General features: G+C 34.5%; 1 long non-coding RNA gene across 1 annotated transcript; it reads right to left on the bottom strand.

Annotated features, from left to right (window-relative positions):
- Positions 1–528: 528 nt before the first annotated feature.
- Positions 529–17,358, bottom strand: LOC116600644. The gene is made up of 3 exons (XR_004289740.1): positions 17,254–17,358; positions 14,761–14,766; positions 529–538 (listed from the first exon to the last, which is right to left on the bottom strand). It is a non-coding gene; the product is annotated as an uncharacterized LOC116600644 (long non-coding RNA).
- Positions 17,359–18,139: the final 781 nt, after the last annotated feature.

Raw genomic sequence — 18,139 nt, 5'->3', positions numbered from 1 at the left:
TTTCAATTTTATTTGTGTCTTCACTATTTTTTTCTCAATTCATCTAACTAAAGGTTACAAAAACTCCACAGAAATACAAAGGATCACAAAAAACTACTATGAACAATTATATGTCAGCAAATTGGATAACCTAGAAGAAATGGATAAATTCCTAGAAACATACACTCTACTAAGACTGGATCATGAAGAAATAAAAAAATTGAACAGATCAATAGTAATGAGACTGAATCAGTAATAAAATCTCTCTGCCATTAAACAAACAAACAAACAAAAACAAAACAAAACAAAAAACAAAACAAAAAAACCCTTCCCAAAAAGAGTAGTCTAGGACCAGATATCTTTACTGGTGGACTCTACCAAACATCAAAGGAAAAGTTAATAACAATCCTTCTCAAATGCTTTCAAATAATTGAAAAAGGGAACATTTCCAAACTCATTTTATGAGGTCAACATTACCCTGATACCATAGCCAGACAAGGACACTACAAGAAAAGAAAATTATAGGCTAATATTCTTGATAATTATAGATGCAAATATACTTGACAAAATATTGGCAAACTGCATTCAATAGTACATTAAAAGGATTATACACCATGATCAAGTGGGATTTATCCTTGGGATGCAAGAGTGGATGGATCAACATGCACAAATCTATAAATGTGACACACTATATAACAAAATGAAGAATAAAGATCATATGATCATCTCAGCAGATGTAGGAAAAGTATTTGACAAAATTTAACATCCTTTCATGATTAGAAAAAAACTTCTCCTATAAGTTATATACAGACAAAATGTACTTCAACATAATAAAGGGCATATATGACAAACTCCCAACTAATTTCATACTCAATGTTAACAAGACTGAAAGCATTTCCTTTATGATTAGGAACAGGACAAAGTTCTCTACCTCTGCCACTTCTATTCAACATGATACTGTATATATAGTGAAAGAAATTAAGCTAAAATTAATAAAAGAAAGAAAAGGCATCAAATTTGAAAAGAAGAAGTAAAATTGTCTGCAGATGTCATTATCTTATATATAGAAAATGCTAAAGACTACACCAAAAAACTGTTAAACTAATAAACAAATTCATAAAATTGCAGCATACAAAATCAACATACAAAAATCAGTTGTGTTTCTATGTACTAACAATGAGCTACCTGAAATATAAATAGAAAAAAATCCAATTTACAATAGCATCACAAGGAATGAAATACTTAGAAATAATTTTACCCAAAGAAGCAAAAATCTGTACATGAAAACTATAAGAAATTGACAAAAGAAATTAAAGAGACAGAAATAAATGGAATATAGCCCTTTTTTTCATGGATTAGATAAATTAATGTTATTAAAATGTCCATAGTATCCAAAGTGATCTACAGATTCAATGCAATCTCTATAAAAATTTCAACAGCATTTTTCCCAGAAATAGAAAAAAAATGCTAAAATTTGTATAGAAGCACAGAGATTCCAAATAGCTAAAGCAATATTGAGCAAGAAGAGCAAAGTTGGAGGCATCACAGTATTAATTTCAAACTATATTACAAAGCTTTAGTAATCAAAACAGTATCATATTGGCATAAAAACAGACACATAGATCAATGGAACAGAATAAAAAAACAAGAAATAAACTAATGTAGGTATAATCAACTACTTTTAAAAGGTACCAGGAATACATGATCGGAAAGGACTGACTCTTCAATAAATGGTGGTGGGGAAAACTGAATATCTACATGCAAGGATGAAATTGGACCTTTGTCTTAAACTATAAACAAAAATTAACTCATAACAGATTAAAGGCTTAAATATAAGGTCTGAAACCATAAACATCTCAGAAGAAAACAGGTGCTAAGTCCCTTGACATCTTTATTTTTCAATTTGACACCAAAAACATAGGTAACAAAAGCAAACATATATAAGACTACATCAAACACAAAAGTTTCTTCAAAACCAAAAAAAAAAAAAATCAGCAAAATGAAAAGGCAACTTACAGAATGGGGGAAAATACTTGCAAACCATATATACAATAAGAGGTTAACACCAAAACATAAAAGGAACTCTGATATATTAATTAAAAAATACAAATAACCCAATTAAAAAATGGAAAAGAACATAATAAATATTTACCCAAAGACATAAAAATGGCCAGCATGTATGCAAAAAGATGTTCACCATCACTAATCATCAGGGAAATACAAATTAAAAGTACAATCAAATTATCAGATGCCTTACACCTTGTACAATGTCCATTACCAAAGGGACAAGAGATAATAAGTGTTGGTAAAGTTTTGGTGAAAAAGGAATCCTTGTGCACTGTTGATAGAAATGTAAACTTTAGGGGCACCTGGGTGGCTCAGTGGGTTAGACCTCTGCCTTCAGTTCAGGTCATGATCTCAGGGTTCTGGGATCAAGTCCCACACTGTGTTCTCTGCTCAGCAGGGAGCCTGCTTCCCCCTCTCTGCCTGCCCCTCTGCCTACTTGTGATCTCTCTCTCTCTGTCAAATAAATAGATAAAATCTTTTTTTAAAAAAGAGAGAAATGTAAATTTCACAGTTATTATGAGAAACAGTATTAAAAATAGAACTACCATCTGATCCAGCAATCCCACTTCTGGTATATACGCAAAGGAAATGAAATCAGAGTCTTGAGGTGGCCTCTGCACTGCCATGTTCATCATGGCATTAATCACAATAGTCATGATAATGGAAACAACCAAAGTATCAGCTGATAGATTAATGAAGAACAAAAATGTGTACTGTGTGTATGTGTATGCATAAAATCATTCATTCACAGAAAAGAAGGAAGTTCTGTCATTTGTGACAATGACAACATGGATGAGCTTGGATGGCATTATGTTTAGTAAAATAAGCTAGAGAGAAAAAGACAGTGTATGATATCACTTAAATGCGGACTTTTAAAAAAATTTAAGTTCATAGAAACAGTGAGTAAAAGGGTTGGTTGCCTAGGGGGTTAGAGGAAACAGAAATGGGGAGATAATGGTCAAAGAGTACAAACTTTCAATTATATAAACAAATAAGTACTGGGGATCTAATGTATAGAATGTGACTACAATGAATAATTCTGTATTTTATACTTGAAATATGCTGAGAGTAAATCTTAAGAGTTCTCACACACACAAAAAAAAGATTAAGAAAATCTTTCTGAACTGAAATATTATTCAAGTCCATGAATAAAAGGACTAACTTCATGGACCCAAGAAAAGCAAAGAAAAAAATGACCCAAAATGAAGTATTAGCACTCAAGCAGAAACAGAAAGTTTACCTATGAAAGAACAAAAGTTGAGCTGTCCTCAAATTTCTCTTCTGCATAATTGAATGCCAGAGGACAACACAGAATTTCAATGGAAAAATTTTGTGAACTGAATATTCCACATCAACCAATTTATTGTTCTACTATGAAAGCAACAGAAGACACTCCTATGTTATAAGAACTTGGAAAATATTGCAGCTAAACACTCTTCTTGGAAAAAAAAAAAGGATCGATGATATAATGCAAGAGATAAAAATATAAATAAAAATAATAATACTGGTGTTGAGCTTTGAGACTATTTAAAGACATTAGATTGGATGTGAGGGCAATCTGGCTGCGACATCTGTCACCCCATTGATCATCAGGGTTGATTCGGCTGATCTGGCTGGCTAGGTGGGCGTCCCCTTCCTCCCTCACCGCTCCATGTGCGTCCCTCCTGAAGCTGCGCTCTCAGTAGAAGAGGACAACCTTCCCTGACAGAGGAGAGGACAGTTCTTCGACCAAGGGTATAGGAGTAGCTGCGCTCCCCTGCTAGAACTTCCAAACAAGCTTTCCAAGACATTAGATTAACACAATGGAATACAGAGCCATATAACCTTAACAAAAACTTACTGAGGGCCTTCTGTGTGCAGAAACCATTCTAAATACAAGAGAAATAAGAATAGACCTGCTTTGCTGGTGCTATCTAATGGATGAGAGAAAAGCTAGACAAGTGTCAAATAGTGATCAGCACTCTGATAAAATAGAAGAGGGTCAGGATATAAGACAGTTGCAATTTTTGATAAGCAAACTCAAGAAAGTCTTTCTAAGGAGGAGAAACCTGACCAAAATGAGAGAATAAGGCTTTTAAAGTCCTAGAGAAGAGTTTTTGGAAAAGTTCCCAGTACTGGAGGTAGGAGTCAGCTTGCCATTTTTCCAACAACAGCAGGGAGACCACTGTGAGAGAAGTGTGGTAAGGAAGAGTGTTGTGGAAGTCTGCAGCAGTGGAATATTCAGGGTTTACTTAGCACTGGGCAATGTAGTCATTAAGGACTTTGGATTCTATTCTATGGTATTTGGAAAAACCAATACAGAAATATAAGCAGGGGAGTTACATGATCTAACTTAGCTTTGAAAAAAGAGTAGAATGGTGATTGCCGCATGGTGGGGGAAATGGGGAGATGTTGGTCAAAGGATACAAATTTCCAGTTATAAGTTGAATTAAGTTCTGGGAATCTACTATACAGGATGTTGACTAGAGTCAACAATATTAAACAAAGGTCGTTGCTGTAATTGTCTCAATGTTCTCATATTAATATTGCAGAAATTGATGCATATTGAAGGGAAGGTGAGACACAGGTATTTAAAATTCCTTATTCCTCTTGAGGAGAGCAAAGATTACGGAATTTTTAATATTAGAGAAATATGTGTTCAAGGAGGTATTTGATAGCCTTAAAGATAAATACCAGTTAAATTTAAAATAAACTGCTTAACTTCCAAATAACTGTTAAAGACAAAAGCAAACAAAACAGGAGTCCTATCCTCAAGTGCCTACAGGGACTAAGTTAACTGCAAAATGGGTTAAATCGAGCCACCATGGGTGAGTTGGGGGAACTGTACAGCTTATGTTGAAATGGGCAGTGTCCTTGTCCCTCCAAAGCAGCAGAAATTACTCAGCTTCACACAGTGTACTGCCAGATCTCACTGCTTATGAAGAGAAGATGAAAGTGTGAGTTTTTAATGTAAAATTTCCAAATTGGTAAAGTATAATATAGACCCAACCTCTATCAACATTTTCTAAATTATTTTGAAAAGGAAGATTTGACTTGTTGACTGCCAGATGGCAAAATCGGTTCCAGACAGTGAAAAAAATAGAGAACACTAAGAACATTAAAGAAGAAAAAAAATCAGAATACATCAAATAAAGTTATAGAACTAAGCCCTAATGTTCTACTTGATATGCTCTTCTAATTTTAACATATATAAGGTATTAAATTTTCAAATTAAAAAAAAGAACTCATATACTGAGTTTGAAAAAACAATTTGTCTTATACCCCATTTATTTTTTAAATAAGGTAATTAAACAAAATTAATTTATGACTATGAGATTCACTGAAAATCAATGCCTAAAAAGTTAAAATTAAAATATGGATAAAGTTAAATTCAGTCCTGATAGGGCCTTGGAATCATATGACAAGGTGTACTATTTTTGTCAAGGTCAGTGAACATCAATAATAATTGTTCATAAATCAACTAGCAGCAACAAAGAATATAACCACAGATAATCAGCCAAATAAGAAGCAAATGTCTTGATGAGTTAAGATGTGTTTTTCTGGTGGTCTTGAGAGTTCTTTGTGCACAGAAAGAAAATTTGTGGTTAACTGAATTATTAATATTAATATGAAATGTATTGAGGTTATAAATTTAAAAAGCCTTTCTTTTGTCTATCTAAGGTACAATATATTCAATAACCATCCCTCCCCACCAAAAGATATCCACATCCTAATCTCCAAAAATTATGATTATTTTATATTACATAGCAAATGGGAATTTGCAGATGGGAACTGAGAATCTTAAAATTAAAAGATAATCTTGTGTTATCTGGAGGGCTTAATGTAACTACAGGGTCCTTATAAGAGGGAGACAACATTCAGAGAAGGAGATATGAGGACAGAAACAGGGATTGTAGACAAAGAGGGAGATTTGAAGATGCTAAGATGCTGGCTTGAAGATAAAGACTGGGGTCCTAGGCCAAGGAACACAGGTGGCCTCTAGAAGCTGGAAACTCAGGGAAACAGATTCTCCCAAGAGCCTCCAGAAAGAACATCACCTTGATGACACCATTCTTTTAGCCTCAAATAACACTTTGGACTACTGACTTTGAGAGCAGAAAGATAATAAATTAGTATTTATTTTAAGTTACGAGTTTTCAGTAATTTGTTACATTAGCAATAGAAAACTAATACAAAGGCTAACTTAAAAATCTATTAATCTGACAAATTTTAAGTATCACTTTCAAAAAAATATTTGATTAATCCAATGGAAACTTCTAAATCAGCTATGTAGAAAACTAATTAATGAAACTATCATAAACAACTTCAACCACATTTATAAATCCAAAATATTCTATTTTTTAACTATTTAAATTATTTAACAAATAAATACAATCTTGCCAGTGAAGATCAAACTATAACAAATAAAATTAAAAGTATCATTGATATTAAGCTTCCTCAAATATTACAATACTGTTTAAAACTTTTTCAAATAAAGGTTGATATCTAGAATCTATAAAGAACTTCTCAAACTCAACACACACAAAACAGATAATCATGTCAAAAAAATGGGCAGAAGACATGAACAGACACTTCTCCAATGAAAACATACAAATGGCTATCAGACACATGAAAAAATGTTCATCATCACTAGCCATCAGGGAGATTCAAATCAAAACCACATTGAGATACCACATTACACCAGTTAGAATGGACAAAATTAGCAAGACAGGAAACAACGTGTGTTGGAGAGGTGTGGAGAAAGGGGAGCCCTCTAACACTATTGGTGGGAATGCAAGTTGGTGCAGCCACTTTGGAGAACAGTGTGGAGATTCCTCAAAAAATTAAAAATAGAGCTTCCCTATGACCCTGCAATTACACTACTAGGTATTTACCCCAAAGATACAGATGTAGTGAAAAGAAGGGCTATGTGTACCACAACATTTATAGCAGCAATGGCCACCATCGCCAAACTGTGGAAAAAACCAAGATGCCCTTCAACGGACAAATGGATTAGGAAGATTTGGTCCATATACACTGTGGAGTATTATGCCTCCATCAGAAAGGACAAATACCCAACTTTTGTAGCAACATGGACGGGACTGGAAGAGATTATGTGGAGTGAAATAAGTCAAGCAGAGAGAGTCAATTATCATATGGTTTCACTTATTTGTGGAGCATAACAAATAGCATGGAGGACATGGGGAGTTAGAGAGGAGAAGGGAGTTGGGGGAAATTGGAAGGGGAGATGAACCATGAGAGACTATGGACTCTGAAAAACAATCTGAGGGTTTTGAAGGGGCAGGGGGTGGGAGGTTGGGGGAGCCAGGTGGTGGGTATTATGGAGGGCACATATTGCATTGAACACTGGGTGTGGTGCATAAACAATGAATTCTGTTACGCTGAAAAGAAATAAAATAAAAATAAAACTTTGTCAAATTCTTTTATAATGCTAAATCAATAATCACACATCTAAAATCAAATACTTAAATATATATATTTAAGTGAAGTGTGTAAACCTGGCGATTCACATACCTGTATCCCAGGGGTTAAAAATATATTATATGTTTATAAAAAATAAAAAAAATAAATTAGACCCATTTGACCAATCAGATTATTCTGCCAAGTTCTCTAAAGTATTCCAAACACATGAAAATAGCAATCCTAAGTATTTTAGTGATTTCATCCCTTATACACTTGTTTCTAATTTTCATGGGTTAAGACATTTATACATCAAAGAGCCAGTCACTATTTTCCATGATAACAGGAGTGATAGTCTTAGCTGGGTAAAATGAAATTTTGGCCAGCAAAATTTGGCTAGGAAATAGGACTCAATTCTTATTAATTACTTCCCCTGGCCCTTTTTACAGCTGATATTATAAGGACTTCATACTTAAGTGAGAGAAAGACTCAATTCCATAGCTAACATATCCTAGATTTAAGTTATAAATTAATCATTTCTATCTAATTTTAATCTTCAACCCTTAAGCCCCATCTCAGGGTGTTTCATTGCTTAGCTGGATTTGCTACTTACTGCTTCATTGTTTTCAAATTCTATCTTTTGGGTCCAAGATTTTAGGATATATTTAAATGACAGTCAGTTGGATTCAGGCCCATTTCAGGTCTACTTCTGGCCCTAAAGTCACAGATTTTAAGGTCCTGCAAGTAATATTAGAAAGGTCTCCTCTGATACATTTTGGAGATTTTTAGTTTTGACACCTTTTTTTCAAAGGCATAAACTCAACACCCACTTATCTGCCATGATGTGTCAAAGAGCTTCCCAAGAAGAGTACCTGAATGCAGAGTTGAAAAGACTTTCAAGGACTGTATTGTCCTTGAAAGGTAGATCATAGGCATAACCAATGAGAGCTACTCAGGTTGGGTATTTGTTTGGCAGCATTTGTCTTGGCAGTAGGTAGGCACGCCAAGTTAACTTGAAACTATTATGAAATCCAAAGTCGAGGTTTTACTGCTGACCCTGAAAATTAAGTTAAGAATTCTAAAACCACTAAATAAGGGGCAGATTACCTGCCTAAGGAAAGAAAATAGATCATAAAACAAGTGAAAACACAATTCTCCATATATGTTCCAATGATGAACATTGAGACTGAGCTACACCAATAAGAAGTAATGGGTTTAGCCATCCACCTACTTGGGCTCTGAATTATCATTACTAAGGTCGCCCTACATAAAGATTATTGAACTAAAGTTGACTCTTTTCCCTAAAATGTCAAATCTTTTGGCCTCGATATTGTTTATATTGTATTTTTTTTTCCAGGCTAACAATTATAGCTGTTGCTTTCAACTTAGAGGTACTCACCTGAAAATATTTTTGGAAATTAAATGTAAATATTCTGGGCACATATTGAAAAATGCAAGATATTGCTAAAAAAGAAAATTTATCCTATGTTTCAAAACTTTTAAGATCAATATATTTCCAGATATATTTAATTTACTAGCAGTATTTTTTGTGAAATAACCCTGTTTATACTATAAAATGCTTTTTATTTGAATTCTGTGAAATGAGATTATTGAGGGTGCTATAGTTAACTTCATCCTTATCATATTTATCCATATCTAACTATATATATATCTGTATTTATCCATATATAACTATATAATTCCTATTTAAGCAAATTCAAGCCAGAAAATCAGAACTAAAGGTATTAACATCTGATTTAACTGAAATCAAACCTAAAACACTAAATAGAAAAAAGTTTTAATATTAATAAAAGTTAGATACATATCAAAACTATAAAAATTTTGAATATTCATACTGTAAACACATAAAATATACAAGGAAATTTACTTTTGTAGTTGACACTTTTCTAATTCCATTATCAGTCTTAGGCTAATAATATTAATAATAAAACTTATAAAAGACTTTTATTAATAAGGTTAAAAAAATGGATAGTCCTCAAACTTCCTATCCTACTCTTTCCCCCAAAACTAAAAAAATAAAACTAAAACCTTCTTTTCAATTATTCACAGAACACATAAAAACTTATCATACAACATGCCACCAAAAAACTTCTAAAAGTTATAAAAGTGACATTATATAGCTCTCTATCTTATACCATATAAAAGAAAATTAAGCAGCTAACAGCAAAATTAAGAAGGCTCTAGAGATTAAAAATCACTCCCAAAAACTAAATGAAAATAATACATAACTGATTACTCTAATATCTATAAAAAGGAAAATACTAAATATCAAAGTCTGTCTTGCAACCAAAGCTATACTCAGATGCAAAGAAATAGATGAATATAAACTAACTATATATTCAACTCAGTCAGAAAAGCCATTAAAAACTAAACTCCAAGGAAAGCATGAGTCTGAGAAAATGAGGATGAAAAAAAAAAGATTGCATAAATTTGTAAATAAAAAGCAAAGCACAAACAAGAGTAGTTTTTAAAACAGTATAGACAAACATTCTAAAAATCCCTGGCATTTACTTAAAAGTAACAAGAAAGAGAAAGGAATGATTGTAAATAGGGTCTGTGACTGGTTGGAGATCTGCCCAGCTATCGGCTCTGCTGTCAGTGAATGGCCTTCAACTGTTGGTTCCTTCAGACTCCTTCCCCATGGTATACCCTTTGTCCAAATCCAATGACTAATCAAGGCAAAAGTATAAATGCCACTATCCAGTGTGGGTTAACTTGAAGGACTATTCACCTCAGGAGCATCTCAGGTCAGCAGAGTATCAGGCCAGTATCAGAGTTGGCATCTCAGGCCCAAACCTACTTTCTCCCCTTTCCTTCCACAGCTATTGATCCCAAAGCTTTCTTAAGAAACATTCTGAACACTAAATTCTATCTCCCAGAAAATCCAACCTGTTTCAGAATTCAGAAAATATTTACATTAGCTTTTTAAACAAAAGAGCATAGTAATTACATTTTATGCTAATACATACAAAAATGCTGATTTTCAGGAACTATGTAAATAACCAAATTGATTCACATAGGAACAAAGAGCTAGTAAAGTTATCAAATCACTACCCATATAGCCCCCAAAGCCTCTAGGACCAGTATTTCAGTTTATCTTATTAGCATTTGGAGGAATATATAATTGGAAAACCATACAGTTCAATTTATGAAGCTAGTGAAATACATGTAAATAACTACAAAAATATGGTAGAGAAAAAGAGACTGGTGTTTCAAACACAAATGCCTAATCAAGACTAAGAAGTAACATATATGTCTGATTCAGATCAGTCATATTACAATGGAATGTGAACAACTAGAATAAGTAAGCCCTACATAATAATAATAATGGAAATAATAACAGTACCAATAATAGGAAGAGCAGTAACATTTACCGAGTACTTACTATATAAAATGCACTGTTGGGGCGCCTGGGGGGCTCAGTGGGTTAAGCCGCTGCCTTCGGCTCAGGTCATGATCTCAGGGTCCTGGGATCGAGTCCCGCATCGGGTTCTCTGCTCAGCGGGGAGCCTGCTTCCCTCTCTCTCTCTCTGCCTGCCTCTCCGACTACTTGTGATTTCTCTCTGTCAAATAAATAAATAAAATCTTAAAAAAAAAAATGCACTGTTTAAACACTCTTAATATATTAAGTAAAAAATATGCTAATAATAGTCCTTTGAGGTACTGTTACTTTTATGTTGATTTTATAGATGGCAAAGTGGAGAGAGAAAATTTAAATGCCTTTTGTAAAATCAAATAAACATTAGTAATGGACTCAAACTTTGAGCCCAGGCAGTCTGGCTCTAGTGTTTCCTGCTCTTATTTCTTAAACGTTAGTGAAAACTGTTTCAATAATCATATATATACATACTCCTTCATACACATACACATACCCTTAAAGCAGTTCTCCCCAACCATGTCCCCACTGAACAATCATACTTATGTATACCAAAATCTTAACAATATACAAACAACTTCAACCCAGTAGAGTATTAACATAATTATCCTCCACTGTAAACAAAGGTTTTTCCCTGAGAAGTAAGAGTTTTAAATTCATAAGAGTGATAATAAATCAGTTGTGATCATCAATAGAAAAAATGAGGAAAACAGTGCCTTAAACTACATTATATGGAAATCAGTAACCATCGAGTGGATAGGAGAAAGAACAAGTAAATAGAGTTCTTTTTGTTGTTGTTGTTGTTTTTAAGATTTTATTTATTTATTTGAGAGAGACCATGAGAGAGAACATGAGAAGGGAGAGGTCAGAGGGAGAAGCAGACTCCCCACGGAGCTGGGAGCCCGATGCAGTACTCGATCCCGGGACTCCAGGATCATGACCTGAGCTGAAGGCAGTTGCCTAACCAACTGAGCCACCCAGGCACCCAGTAAATAAAGTTCTAATCTTTCTTTCTCTCCCTTCCCTCTCCCTAGGATGGAAAAGACTTCTTCAGTAATATAATGTCTCAGAATCTATTCAAGAAAAATTGGTATGATTCATCTATATAATAAGTTAAATATGTGTATATGGTAAATGTCAGCAAGTTAAGAGATAAAAAATAGAAGATAAATATTTGTACCATATACATCAAAAAAAGAAAAAAATGAAAAATAAATAAATATATTGAAACACACAAAATATATAATATATATTATAGGCTGCATGTATTATAATTCATGGAGATAATATAAGTGCGAAGTGCAAAATATAAATCCCTAATATAACACAGAGCAAGAACAGAGTGTCAAAGAACTGAACTTAGCTTAGTTTTCCCAGAGAGCAAAACAGACAAAATTAAAAACAGAAGTTCATGAGCGCCTAGTTCACTGTTAGTACAGGGAATTGGATGTGAGAACAGTGTGGGGCCAACATATGTCCAAATTTCTAGCAAACATCCCAATACAGTGTTGTGACTAAGTCCAAGTATTACCAAAACACTAAAGTCCAAATCACAGGTGAGTATCCCCAAATCAATAAGAACTTCTTTATCCCACCTAACAAGCCCACCCCCTTGACCGCAACCACCTCAGCGTCCTTCATACATGCTTTCCCCTGGTCCTTGCTGGCATACATTAATCAGGTATTTCAACATGTTTGTGTATAGGCTATTTCTCCTGGAGCAGGGATTATACTTTTCTATTAAGACTTTGCTGAGACCTAATCCTGATTATCAGCCTGAAGATTGTAAGGGTGGTGAGCTACAAGCATCACCTTACAATTACTTGCCTTGAGGGAAGGTCACCTGACTCTTGGCAAGAAAAAGGAAGTTTTCTGGCAAGCAGGAGGAGATACCACTCACTGCTGGCTTATAATTTTCACAGGAACTGAATGACCAGTGTTCTCAGACTCATTCATTCAAATGTTCCCATTCCAGGGTTACGGTATCTTTATCTTAACCAGTGTCCGACTTTTACATAAGAGACTTTTGGAAGCTGCATATTACATCTGTTTTGTATCTCTAACACTCTTTGAATTAAGTATTAGGGCTTACTTTTGGCACAGTCTTCCTCTTGCTCTCTCTCATAGTTTTTGTAACAGAAGGTATAATTTTTGCAATTTGCATTGCCTTTCTACTATTCTAGTCTACCTACATATTGCCCAAGCCAACATTACCCTTTACCAATTAGCCAGAGTTGAAATCCTTAATAATTGTGAGACCCCTGCATCCTGCCAATTATGGCTACTCTACTTCTCACCTGCCGTGGAGTTCCAGTTGCCTTCCGGATGGTGAGTTATCCAGCTCCACAATCTTACTGTGAGGCTGTGTTCCAGAGCCATTCCTGGTATGTATTTGTAGCTAGCTCTGCTTCACATTAGTGAAAGTTTTGCCCTAGGAGGCTTTCACTTCCTGACTACTGGGCTGTACAGATATAAGTGTCAAACAGGTTTTATGAAGTGGGAGCTGAGGGTCATGTGGAATTGGTATGAAGTGAAGAACTGCCATGTGCTCACATGACGCAGTGAGAGTCCATAGAGTTGGTCACTCAGTGTTAGCTAGGACAGAACAAATGTCAAGGTATCAAGAGATATTAGATAAAATAGCTCAGAAATGGCACATAAATGGTATCTTCTATACAACCAGGCAATTCACAGAAAATAACTGCAATGGTCATTATGTGTACATCTCACTAGCAATCAGAACAGATAAAAGAATAATATGATATCCTTTGTTATCCATAAGATTGGCAAATAAGAAATAAAAATACTGATAATTTCTAGTGTTGACATGGGTATAGAAAAATGCTTCCATGGGGTACTTGGGTGACTCAGTTGGTTAAGTGTCTGCCTTCAGCTCAGGTCATGATCTCAGGGTCCTAGGATAGAGCTCTCTGCTCAGCAGGGAGTCTGCTTCTCACTCTCCCTCTACCCGCCCTCACTCATATGCAGGCTCTCTCCCTCTCTCTCAAATAAATAAATAAAATGTTTTTTAAATAAAATCTTTTAAAAAAAAAGAAATTTTTTCCTAATGAAAACATTACCCTATGGAAAGAAGAACACAAATTTTTTTCAAGTGTAGGAATTTATTATTTAATTAAGAAGATTTGTGATTACTTATTAGTGACACTGTATTCAATCAGGAATTAATAACTGGAGGCCAATAGTGAATGTTAAGCTTCACATCAGGTCACAGGATATGTGCTTTACTGGAAGAGCACAAAATTCAGAGAAGCTGGCATACTATGCAACATTTTGCTTCTCAATACCTTTCTTTCACATAAGACAAGTTCACCTCTCCTTAAGGGAGATTACCCAAAGTCCAATTACCTTGTCTAGCTCAAACTCTAAGATCTCAAACATAGTTCTAGTCTCCTAGCCAACTGACCCAATTGTTATTCCTTATGATCCACTTAATTATAAATTAAAATTACAAGTTTATCTGTCTCCTGTTCCCTACCTGAAATACAGTAGTAAAGCAAAGGTAGGATGCCTGCATTAAAAGCTGTCTTCTTTAAAAAAAAATTTTTTTAAGATTTTATTTATTTGACAGAGAGAGAGAGAGAACAAGTAGGCAGAGAGGCAGGCAGAGAGAGAGAGAGGGGAGGAAGCAGGATCCCCACGGAGCAGAAAGCCCTACGTGGGGCTTGATCCCAGGACCCTGGCAGAGGCTTTAACCCACTGAGCCACCCAGGCGCCACAAAAGCTGTCTTCTTGAAAGAAAAAGTGGGAAACATTCAGCTTTGACTAGTTCATAAGAATGAAGAAATCTTGCTTGTCAGGCATTGTAAAGATCCCCTTCCTGGGACCTCCCAATGTCTTCACAGATATCCTGATTTCTGGGACAAACTCCCTTACATCTGATCTACCCCGACCCTGACCAATATCTTTTGAATGATTCTTCCTAATCCATTATCTTCCATGGCAAAATCTTAAAGGTTTCTCAAGTTGGACGTGTAACTCTAGCAGTACAATTACAAAGTTTAGTAGGTTTCTAATCAATTTGCTTACAGTTATTTTCATTTGCCAGTAGCCTAAATATCAGACATAATTCCCAAGTTGACTTTTTTCCTAGCTTCTTCACCTAAACACCTCTTTTCAATTCTATGATAGCTACCAGCCTGAACCACCTGATCCACTGAGCAGGCTTGGACTGGAAAAACATATCTCACTCTGATCTCTGCCTCAGGTTTGTACAAACTCTGTTTACGTGAGACATTGTAATATGCTTTGATATCACAATACTTTTATCAAACTTTTTTTTTTTCCTGTTTGGGATCCTGATGCAGATGATTTTCCAACCCTATAAGATCAAAACACTTGAGTTTCTTTGATTCTCTTTCATCCTCCCTCTTAAACCAGCTAATATGTGCCTGAACTCATCTCTTTTTCTAATACCTTTTCAGCACCCACAGGTGAAAAACCAACACACAATTACTTACTGGCTTTTTCTAACTTCTTACTTTAGAGTTATAGGTTTTGTGTTTACCTGGTCTGTCTTGGTAGTAAGAAGAGGAAATAATTTGCCAAAGATATTGCTCCCCTATAATAGGGTCTCCATATTTTTGTTTATCTCTTTATTCCCCAAATGTTAAGCCAGTACTGCATATTTATGCTTTTGTTGCAAAAGTTTAATGTCCAGGTACCAACGTGCACTACTATTAGTGTTAGGGCAACATTAGCTGGTACAACAACAACAAAAAAATGCTAAAAATTCAATACCTTAATCCAATAGAAGTTCATTTTTCTCATGTAACAGACAGATAAGTGTTCTAACCTTTGTTAGGTTTCCTTCATAAAGTTGCTCATGAACCTAGGCTCCTTTCATTTTGAAGTTCCACCATTCAGATTTCATTAGAAGAAAAAGAGTAGGGAAAAACACACTAACTTTTAAAAATTATGTCCAAAAAATAAAACACATCAATTTTGTTTGTTTTCCATTCATGAGACCTCGACCATGTCTTGATGCAAAGGGGTCTGGGAAATGTAGTCTTTAGCTAGTCATTTCCCAGTGACAATTTTATATAACAGAAAGAGAAAAATTAATTGTGCTGGACGGGGGACTATTTCTGCTATGGGTGTCCTTGTATTTTTTAAAAACTAAGTTTTTTATCTGGAAGTTTCTTTGAAGGAAGGGGGCATATCTTATTTGTCTTTTAATTACTCTCTATTTACTTTGAATAAAGCAGGAGCAGAAGTTTTAAATAAAAAATATAGATTCACTTTTTTATTACCTGATGTCACCAGATACTATACCAGATATCTGTATACATACATAAACCCATGATTTTTATTCCTGGGAGATTTACATTTTAGATTATATGAAGTGATACGTTCCATCAAGGAGACATTCTATGGTAGTAGATAGGGAAAAAACTCTGGAGCCAGTTGTAGGGGTCCTGGGAAAGACACGTAACAGCTCAGATTCTCTTTCCTCGTTTTTTCAAAGTGGGAGAATAATACCTCCATTGGGTAGTAAATTTCTGGATTAGAAATAGTATATAAAGTTTCTAAAAGTGTTTGACACATAATAGATATTCAGTAAGTGACAACAATTATTGCCTTAGCATATGATTTAAACCAGAAACAAAAGAAAATGAAATTAGAATGAAGTACAAACATTTTCTAATTAAACTGTGTGCTGACTGAAGTGGAACTCTTTTCAATAGCTTACTGTGGCTTTTAAAAATTAAACCCTAAGTGATAAATGGCCTACTTCTTGAATAACCTAGGAAACCATAAAGCTTCCATCTGCTATTTCTAAGTATATATTTAAGAGAATTCTGCATTTGCCAAGTCAAAATGTCAAAGTTTTAAGATTGCCTTGCATTAGCCAAGTTTGTCTAATAAGGTAGGAAGAAACTTTCTGTAGTTACCACAGAAAAGGTGATACACAGCCTGGAAATATGTTGCTTTGAGCAGTGAGCATGTGTCCACATTTCTTCCTAAATTGGAAAAAAAAAAAGAAGGAAGACAAGACAAGAAAAGGCAAAAAGGAAGGAAGGCAGGAAGGAAGGAAAGAAGGAAGGAAGGAAGTAAAAATAAACAAACAAAAAGAAAGCTGTTGGACAGAGTCGAGCCACTGAGTAGAGACAAATTTTTACTAATTAAGTAGCTTTTCACAATACTCTGCACTATTACTACATTGAATCATTAATGCAGTCAAATTAATTAATGGAATCAATTGCACAAATAAATGAAGTTTCAGTTTTCCCCAACTGTTTTCTTTTTGCAGAATTTCAAACCCATATAAGAGTTGAAAAACATAGCACAATGAACACATATAAACCCTTATCTAGATGCATCTTTTAAAAAAAGTTTTTATTTGAATGCCAGTTAGTTAACAAACAGTGTAATATTACTTTCAGGTGTACAGTATGGTTCAACACTTCCAGACATCACCCATTGCTCATCATGGCAAGTGCCCTCCTTAATACCCATCACCTATTTAACCCATCCCCCACAACCTTCCCCTCTGTTAACCATCAGTTTGTTCTCTATATTTAAGAGTCTGTTTCTTGGTTTCTCTCTCTCATTTCTTTACCATTATCACATCCAAAATATTCAGATATATTACTTAGTATATATGTCACATTCAAATTTGTCCATTGTCCCTAAATTGGGCCAATGGACAACTTTAATCTGGGATCCAATGATGACAAGTTACCACATCTCTTTAGTCTCCTAGAACTCTCTACTCTTTTTCTCTTCTTTTTTTCTTCTTTATCCTCCTCCTCTTCCTTCTCCTTCTACTCTTTTTGTTCCTCTTCCTTCTCCTTCTCTTTCTTTTCCCTCCTCCTCCTCTTTCTTTTTTTCAATTCATGACATCGACTTTTTTTTAGTCTAGCCAAATTTAGTTGGTCATTCCACAGTCTAGAATTCATTCCTTTTTTTCTTAATTATATACACATTAAAAATGTTGGCAAAAATATTTCAAAATTGATACTGTGTACGTCCCTGTGTCATATCAGGAGGTACAAATTGTTATTTTCTTACTTTTGGTGATATTACCTTTGGTCACTTGGACATGTCCATCAGATTTCTCCATTGCAAAGAATTATTTTCCTTTATAATTAACAAGTAATTTCCAAGGTAATACTTTGACCTAGTTTAAGTGTTCTATACCCAACATCTTTCATCCAATGATTTTAGTATTCATTGATAACCCTTATCTGAGTTGATTACTACAATGATTTTTGCAAACAGTGATTTTCTACTTCTATCATTCCTTTGACATTTTTCAGTTGACATTCTTCTATA

Source organism: Mustela erminea, chromosome 10 (assembly GCF_009829155.1).
Source record: "Mustela erminea isolate mMusErm1 chromosome 10, mMusErm1.Pri, whole genome shotgun sequence".
In the NCBI taxonomy this organism is placed as follows: Eukaryota; Metazoa; Chordata; class Mammalia; order Carnivora; family Mustelidae; genus Mustela; species Mustela erminea.
The sequence above is the reverse complement of the archived record's forward strand: the minus strand, read 5'-3'. Positions and strand labels throughout refer to the sequence as shown.